The sequence below is a fragment of the Prionailurus viverrinus genome, chromosome B2, assembly GCF_022837055.1.
Source record: "Prionailurus viverrinus isolate Anna chromosome B2, UM_Priviv_1.0, whole genome shotgun sequence".
NCBI lineage: Eukaryota > Metazoa > Chordata > Mammalia > Carnivora > Felidae > Prionailurus > Prionailurus viverrinus.
In genome coordinates, this window is record NC_062565.1 from 50,300,307 (window position 1) to 50,309,665 (window position 9,359).

Below are 9,359 nucleotides of genomic sequence, written 5' to 3' on the forward strand. Positions count from 1 at the left end.
CATAATGGTCTGAGCATAGAGCACAGAGCAATTTTAGGAAATGGTCATTTTTTCCCACTGGTAGCAATAAGCTTTGCAAAGAGGTTTACACAGGCAGTCACCCCAAACCTATCTGTTAAATGGAATAAAAGATTATTGAAGCACAAGAGGACTTGTTTTTATTATTTAAGAGGACTGAAATACCAAAACAGGGTACTAAGATATGGGAAAAGGGACAGCAATAAATGTAGCAATGTTCTTTTTTTTTTTAATGTTCATTTATTTTTGAGAGAGAGAGACATAGCATGAGCAGGGTAGAGGCAGAGAGAGAAGGAGACACAGAATCTGAAGCAGGCTCAAAGTTCTGAGCTGTCAGCACAGAGCCCAACACGGGACTTGCACCCACAAACTGTGAGATCATGATCTGAGCCGAAGTCAGACGCTTAACTGACTGAGCCTCCCAGGCGCCCCTTCTTTTCTATTTAAACATATAGGATGGCTTTATAGGTTTCAAGTATGTGATTTCTAATGTTTGAGGAAATAAAATTCCAGGAGGGCCCATGCCTCGGTCTCTCCACCCACTGTTTGGGAATGAAGACTGACCTTCTGTTAGCATCTCAGCTGATCTCTTGGGTGCTTTTTGCTAGTCTCATTCAGTTTTGAATATTCTTTACTCTTCATGCTTGGGCTGCAAAGGTAATCAAATGCAACATTTTGCTCTTTTGTCTCCAGTCCTTATTCCTCTAGGTCCTTTATTCCCTTGACCATGACCCTTTCCATCAGGTGTCCAGTATTTTCATGGCTTCTCTAGAAAAAAGGGAAAACTCTTTTATACAGAGGTACAAACAACTGATAACAATTTAGAGCAGCACAGATAGGTTCTTTTCCAGGCCAAATCAAGAACAGACAAAATTTGTTCCCAAGGATCTGCTTGCTTATTTTTGATCCTCTGTTTTCAGTGTGAAGATGACCCTGGCTTCAAGAACGTCTTTCTGAGGCTCTCTATCAGCTCAGGAAAGGCTCCCTATCTTCAACCGTGCCTGACTCCTATACTTCTCTCCTTCTCACCATCCCACCAAAACTTACCCAACCTATCTCAGCCTTCCTTGTCTTCATCATACATTGACCAAATATACCAGTAGGTCCCCTTAATAGTGAGAACTGGGGACAAGTGCATTTTTGAGATGCTCTGCTCTTTGGTCCAGAGGCCCAGTAAAGCTTGATGAGTTAAGCTGTGGCCTAGGTGGTCCGGTCTAAATTCCAAAACACCTTCCTCTGGCCCTATGGGCATCAGTGACTCACCAGCAGTCTGGGAGGACCAAATTGCTCCCTAAGTAAAGCAGATAAGATGAAAACACAGAGTGGTATTTGCTGGGGTGGATCTTTGCCCATTCAGTGTGTTTGCATTGTCTACTTTTGATCAAAGGTCCCTGGCTGAGCAAATTGATACAAGACCAATTAAATTTCCACTGCAGGGGATTCAGCAGATGTCCAGTGCTTCTGCTGTACTGAAGCGTACTCCCTGACTGCCTTGCTAATGGTAAGTGGGCCTTGAAACATACATATCACGTTGGAAGAACCAAGAGACTAGATGCGGGGCTCAGCACCCCTTTTCCTGGGCAAAAGCCAAACCTAAGTCCCCACAAGTTTGCCATATCTTACCACTATCCTACACCAACCTCCGTAATTAATTATGGAAAGCAGTCTATTGTAGAGAAAAGCAGCTGGGAAGATTCTCAGACACCCTGACTTCTGGGGTGTGTTAGCACCAGCAGCTAATGAAAACACTGTTTTATTCATTTGCTGTTGGAGGCAGCATGAGGTGGAGTTCTCAGACCCAGGTCACAAAGATAATGACCTTGAGAAGGTAACTCTCTGCAAGCAGGAGAGCAGTCTTCCATCTTTGTCATACCAGGCTGCAGTGGTGTCTGGGCTGGCACTGCAAGGCCCCCAGTTGAGAGTATAGGTTGGGGGCTGGTCAGCAGTTTGAGCTATGGCAGGCCACATAACCTCTAGAACTTTCCAGGGGATCCTCCTAACAAATAGTCACCAAGATCTGACTCATCCTTAGCTTACTGAAGGCTACTGACAAGAATGGGTCTCTCACTCTTCCCGAGGATGCTTGATCGGGGCAACTGGGATGTGTGTCTGTTTGGGGTGGGAGATACCATTTACTTTCTGATCTGAGAGTAAATATGACTGAACCAAAAAAGGGTCTCAGATGTGTAAGTTACAGGCACACATAAATGTTACCAGTTTACCTCTTAAATATTTATCAGCCTAAAGTTACTTATCTTGAGAGGCCATATAACACAGTGGTGAAACCCACAGTCTTTGGCACCTAATGGATCTGGGTTTGAATTCCAGCTATACTCACTGTGTGGTCTTGGGCAAGTTACTTAATTTTTCTAGGCCTCACCTCCCTGATAGTAAGATCGAGGTGATGATAATGAAACAGTACCTTCCAAATAGAGTTACTATTAAGACTGAATGAGCTCATGTAATCTAAGTGGTACAACAGTGCATTATTAGTAAGTGCTCAGCTATCATCTTGGGAATATGAAAGGTCATCATTTTTCAGTAAAAGTCAGGTTTACTTAGATGTAATTTATGTATAATGAAATTCACTCCTTTTGGTGTACATTTCTGTAAGTTTTAATAAACTTATACAATCATGTAACCACAACCACAATCAAGATACATCACCCCAAAAAGTTCCTTGGTGCCCCTTTTTCATCGACCCCTCTCCTCAACCCTAGCCTTAGACAACTACTGATCTGTTTTCTGTCCCTATAGTTTTACCTTTTCCTGAATGTCATACAATAAATAGCAGAAAACTCATCATTTTTAAAGGCTGACATATGTGACATCCAATGAATTTCTAAGTATATTAAAGAATCAAGTTACAATTTTCATTCCAAATCAGATGATATATTTCCTGTTGACTTATAGAAGAGGTATATTATTTTTCAATGCCTCCTGAATTAGTTCCTTTATGGGTAAGTGGATCTTTCTCATATGCTATCTCATCAGTCATTACATCTCAACCTTGAGGCTGGAGTTGGCAAGGAGCAGGATATGACATAAAGGAGATCTCAGGTATTCAGAAAAGCAAAATAAAACGGAGATAGAGTCACTTGAGGCAGGAAGTGAATTATATGATTCTCCATCTCTCCATTTTAGGGGAAGTCTGGGGAGTTGTAGAGAGTAATGCCAAGGACAGGGGCATTTTGTTTGTTTGTTTGTTTGTTTGTTTGTTTTTTCAATCTATGACTTGGACTCTGGAATGAGTTTGCCTTGCAACCTGTCCTGCACAAAGCCTAGGAGTTGGCCACTCCTAAGTAAACTTGGTGGCATAATGACCATCTTGGTTCCCAGATGGTATGGAGGGGCTCCTGAAGCTCCCCCACGAAGTGAGAGGAAAGAAAGTAGCTAACTGGAGAATGGCCCACTGTGACAGAGGGAAATGACCCTACAGCAGACAACATGGGCTAATCACCTAGACCAAGAACTAGATACAGGACAGTTTTGGAGGGGCTCACTAACAAGAGCCTGGCAAACCAAAGTATCCAGGAATTACCCCTACACCCTGGCCAAGAAGCCAGATGTTGAAGCACGCCTATAGTCAATTTAGCTGTAGGCAAAGTCAGGAGGGAAGGCAGTAGGCAATGGTGGGGATCTGAGCATTCAGGGACACTTCTTGGATTCTAAACCTCTCTGTTCTAGTCCCATGATAATTCAGGTAATACACCCCTCACCGCAATCCCATCTTATGGAAGCACAGGAGAGGGCAAGGACACTGACAAGACCATGCCTTTCTCCTCAAGTACTGTTTGAACTGTTGTAGCAGACTAAGGTGACCCAGTGGGCCAGGGCTTGTGAGAAAGTCACAACCTGTTGTCCCAGCCCACTTGAGTGTAAGGCGTGTGACTCTCCAGCCCCAGTACACTCCCATCACACTTTCACAGCTACATTATCCTCATTTCTCATCTATTACCTCTTGGAAGTGGCCCCTGAGACTGCAGCTTTAAGAATCTTGGTCTTGTGGGGTGCCTGGGTGGCTCAGTTGGTTAAGCATCCAACTCTTGATTTTGGCTCAGGTCATAATCTCATGTTTCATGGGATATAGCCCAAGTCAGGCTCCATGCTGACAGCATGGAATCTGCTTGGGATTCTCTCTCTCTCTCTCTCTCTCTCTCTCTCTCTCTGCCACACCCCCACTTGCACACTCAAGCACGTGCACTCTCTCTCTTTCTCTCAAAATAAATAAATAAACTTAAAAAAAAGAATCTTGGTCTTGGAATGTTAGTCAACCATTAAAAAAAAACAATGGAATCTTGCTATTTGCAACAAAAAAAAGTATAATGCTAAGTGAAATAAGTCAGTCAGAGAAAGGCAAATACTATATGATTTCACTCATACATGGAATTTAAGAAACAAATGAACAAAGGAAAAAAGAGATAAGTCAAAATGTAGACTCTTGGGTCACCTGGGTGGCTCAGTTGATTAAGCATCCAACTTCAGTTCAGGTCATAATCTTGCAGTTCATGAATTTGAGCCCCATGTTGGACTCTGTGCACAGAACCTGCTTTAGATCCTCTGTCTCCCTCTCTCTCTGCCCCTTCCCTGCTCATGCACTCTCTCTCTCTCCAAAATAAATAAATATTAAAAAAAAAAGAAGAAGACTCTTAACTATAGAGAACAACATGATGGTTTCTAGAGGGGAGGTGAGTGAAGGGATGGGTGAAATAGGTAATGGGGATTAAAAGTATATTTATGGTAATGAGCACTGAATAATGTACAAAATTACTGAATCACTATTATTGCACACCTGAAACTAATATAACACTGGACTTTCAAAATATAAGTCTTTCAAAATATAATACTGGACTTCCAAAAATGTTTAAAAATAGAATCTTGGTCTTACAACTTCTACATAAGCTGGACATTTTAAGGAATAGTGAAATGCATCCCTCTGTAAATAATGATTTTTTTTTTTTAAGTTTGTAACTCAGGGGGATGCCTGAGTGACTCAGTTGGCGGAGCATCAGACTTTTGATTTCGGCTCAGGTTATGATTTCATGGTTCATGAGATGGAGCCCTGAGTCAGGCTCTGCACTATCAGCTTGCTTGGGATTCTCTCCCTCCCCCTCTCTCTGCCCTTCCCCCACTCACATGTGCATGCATGTGCTCACACTCTCTCTTTCTCTCTCTCAACATAAATAAATTTTTAAAAGTTTGTAACTCAGAGAAGCAATCCACAGCTCATCTTTAAGTTCAAGATTTTATCATTCAGATTTCTTCAAATTTCTCCCTTTCTTTTGGATACACTTGAAGGTACATGGTGCCATTAGATGCATTTATGCATTTCCACAGAGCAAACATGAGCTTCTTATAATGAGCAACTGTAATGGGATTTGGCTTCTAGGAGAAGATTAAGAAAATGATTATAAATAATAGGAAAACCAAATGCCCTTTATTTGAGAGCAAATAAACTTTAAATGTTAGGGCAGATTACAATGCCACAGTGATAAAGTAATTAGTAGTTCCTATTGAAACAAGCTTAATCCAAGGGAAATTCCATAACCAATTATATTTCCCATGTGTAACTGGGCAGGAAAATACGACATTTAAGAAGGCAGAAAAGGAACTTATTTGTAGGCCTCCATTAAAACTGGATGTTGGAACACAAATGCACTCCAAAGTATATCATTATTTTTTGCACTCTTTTATCACTCTGAAGTGAAGAAACCAATCTAGGAAAAAGGTGAGAGTCAGCATTTTGAAATGCATTGGAAAATTGTAAATTATGAGAGCTATTGATAAAGCTGGTATTTATAGCTCTATCGAGGATTTTATATTGTTTGCATCTGGATTGCAGACTCAATCAAAGCCCACTAATCTATTCCAACTTACTAATGCTGTTTCCATGTTCAGTGTCAACTACACATGAGACAAAGATGATCTGAATGGGTCACTTGGATCAAGATTTAAAATACAGCTACTTAAAATAAAGGCTTCCCAAGCTAGACTGTATGTTTTGATATAAACTGCATCTGAATTGGTATCACTGAGGATGTATCTTTGCTATTCATCTACAAACACAAATACTTATGAATGATATCAGATAGTGCCTGGGCATATAAAATGTCCACTCACCTGTTGAATTTCTGATTCTAAAAACTTTGGAAGAGTTTTCCCCAAAATGCCTCCTTTAGATTCTATGGTTGAGAGAAACAAAATCAAACAGGAAGCATGGACAATTGTCTTTGAGCATATCAGTCCACTCTCTCTACACTACCCCCTCACCTCCACCAGGTCTTAGTTTCCCCTTCCTTTAGTGAGGTCTTCAGTTTCATTCACTTCACTTCACTTCACTTTACTTCACTTCAAATCCATTCACTTACTGACTTATTCACTTATTTGTCTTATTAGCTACCTATTGCTATGTAAGAAATTATCCCCAAGACTTAGTGGCTTAACACTACACACATTTATTATCTCTTAGTTTCTGAGGGTTAGGAGTTGAGGCATGCTTAGCTAAGTACTCAGCTTCAGGGTCTCTCACAAGGCTGTAATCAAGGTGTTGGCCAGGGCAGGGATCTCATCTGAAGGTTGACTGGGTGAAGCATCCACTCCCAGACTCATGTGGTTGTTGCCAGGATTCAATTCCTTGAGCTTTTCCAACATGTGAGCTTGCTTCATCAAAGCATATAAGGTGAGAAGGTGATCAGCAAGATGGAAGTTGCAGTCTTATGTAACCTAATAATGGAAATGACATACCCTCAACGTTGCTGAATTCTATTGGTTAGAAGCAAGTTACTCCAGGTAATGTAGGCTGTGAATACTAGCAGGTGGGGAAAATTGGGGACATTTTAAAAGTTGCCAATCACATTTATGAAGAATTTTTTGAGCACTTCTTAGGTGCCTGACACTGTGCTAGGTGCAGAGAATACAGTGGAGAACTTCCTTCTCTCATCAGAACTCATAACCTATCAAGGGCACTGGGTGGCTCAGTTGGTTGAGCATCTGACTTCTGCTCAGGTCATGACTCATGGTTCCTGGGTTCAAGCCCCATGTCAGGCTTTGCACTGATTGTTTTGGATTCTCTGTCTTCCCCTCTCTGTGTCCCTCCTCCTCTGGCACACCTTTTCTCTCAAAAATAAATACACATTAAAAAAAAATTAGAACTCACAATCTATCTGGGGGAAAAGGAGCAGTCCTTGAATAGATTATTGCAATTGTGATAAGCCCACTAAATTAGAAATACAGGAAACAAAGGAGCCATCCTGGTCTAGGCTGAGGGAGATAGGATGTCAGAAAGAAACATTTCAATGGAAACTCAAAGAAGGACTCACCCAGAAAAGGAGGAAGGACATTTCCCAGGCAGAGGGAACGGCCTTTGCAAAGATCTTCAGGCAAGATTTGAGGAAGAGTAGCTGGAATATAGAGACAGAGACAGTGGGAAGAGTAAGAGGACGAAGTAGGGTCTTGTCTGCTATATTCAGGAGGTTGGTTCATAGTCAATGACCAAAGGGAAGCCCTTGAGAAGTGATTTATAAGATCTCTTTGGCCACCTTTCTCCTTCTTCTGCAGGTCTTCTCTCTACTGGCCTAGGGTCAGTCTTGTGGCTACGACCATGCTCCGTGACACTACTAAGTGGCCTGACTCCCCTTTATCCTGTAACAATATCCTGCTAAGATTGTATCATATAGTCCCAAAGGCTCTTCTTCTTTCCACCTCCAGGATTTTTCTGGCAATTTTCAAACTGTTTTCAAACAAAACCATGGTAAACTCTTATTATATAAAACAGACAAAAGCAGAACCACTCGGATCAAAGACAGTTATAGGAGGAGGAAGGGCACTTGGGAATGCTCTCCCTCACATCTCCATGGGGGTCCCCAAGACACCTGTCTGGAGTTCCAGGACTCCAGTTTGGGAAACATGCACCTGGGCCCCAACTTTGTCAACTATTATTCCCAAGGACCCTTTCTGTCAATAAATTTTTATTGGAATCCTTGCAACATGTTAGACATGTAGTAGGCACGTAGAACAGAAGGTGATTAAGACATCTCTTCCCTCTATACCTCAAATTGTCTGTCCCCACTTATAGAAGGAGGATCTGAGCAGAGAACACTCTTTGTATCCTATCTCAGCATGTTTCCTCCCTACCAAGGCTCTGCACAGAAAATGCGGCAGCAGCCTTTGACCTCCGATCTGATTTCAGAGTCTTAGACTTGAGTCAGCCATCAGGTCTAGCATGTTCTGTTGGTCTCTGGGATCCTGCCCAATATGCCTCAACAATCCAGAATTCTAGGGTGAGATGGTTTCCATTTGCTGGTTGATTACCAGGGATTTGACTAATCCTTCATAATTAACAACTAAAAGCTCATACCAGTCCTGAAACAGTAAATTCAAAAAATTCAAAGTCTTAAAACAGTAAAAGGTGCAATGGTAGGCCAAGGGTATGCAACATCAGAACAACAAGCCCGGATGTTGGGTTGTGCAAGCCAAGCAGTCTGTTGTTTAATTGTTTTATCTCTGCGTGACTCATTTGGCATGTTTTAGCTTAGACTCAGGCCAGGTTTTAATAAAAACAGCAAAAGGATCCAGCTCAACTTTCTCTTCCTCCAGAAGATCTTCCCTCCAAACAAAAAGTAAGCTCTATCTCTGTCCTACAAACTGAGATCACCTCTTGATTTTCTGACCTATTGCAGAATACTGGAACAGTATTTTGGGATACCTACACTTCTTAAAATGTTTTATTAAAATTTTTATTAAAATTTTTCTTCTCAAGTGATGTGCTTTACCTGAGTAAATCTTAAACTCCTTCCAGGCTCAGGGAATGCTTTAGTCATGTTGGTATTTATGGTCCTTTCCCACCTCCAGTCGACTTAGCACTGTGTCATACAAATAGGCACTCTATAAATATTTGTATGTGAATGAATAACCATGGGCCACCCCATGTATTATACAGCTAGTCTCATTGACTTGAAGGTGACCTAGCTGGGGCATTTGTGAGGGACACGAGTTCTGGAGGCAGTCTGGGTGGGCAGCATATGGTTCACAGCTGGCAGGCAACATTCACAGACCCCTGGCCAAGTATGTGTGAAAGTCAACATCTTTATGCCTTGGGGGAAAAGGTCACTGATTAAACCTGCATGGAGGGTGATTATCATTTACTTAACCCCAACCTGGACTACATATCACCAGGCTTCACTTGCACCCTTACCTTAGTTGTAATTTAACCATTTTTGCAACATTTCACTTTACACAAGAGCACATTCCCTGAAAACAACCAACCAGAGGATTCTACTAAAAGCAGCATGGTTTTTATTTCCTTTTAACTTTTGCTGTTTAGTTAGACTACAGGCAATTCG

General features: G+C 41.6%; 1 long non-coding RNA gene across 1 annotated transcript; it reads right to left on the reverse strand.

Annotated features, from left to right (window-relative positions):
* Nucleotides 1-6,468: 6,468 nt before the first annotated feature.
* On the reverse strand, nucleotides 6,469-8,860 carry LOC125166027 (uncharacterized). Its single transcript, XR_007152317.1, has 4 exons — nucleotides 8,790-8,860; nucleotides 7,557-7,747; nucleotides 7,338-7,418; nucleotides 6,469-6,741 (listed from the first exon to the last, which is right to left on the reverse strand). It is a non-coding gene; the product is annotated as an uncharacterized LOC125166027 (long non-coding RNA).
* Between the last annotated feature and the right edge of the window lie 499 nt (nucleotides 8,861-9,359).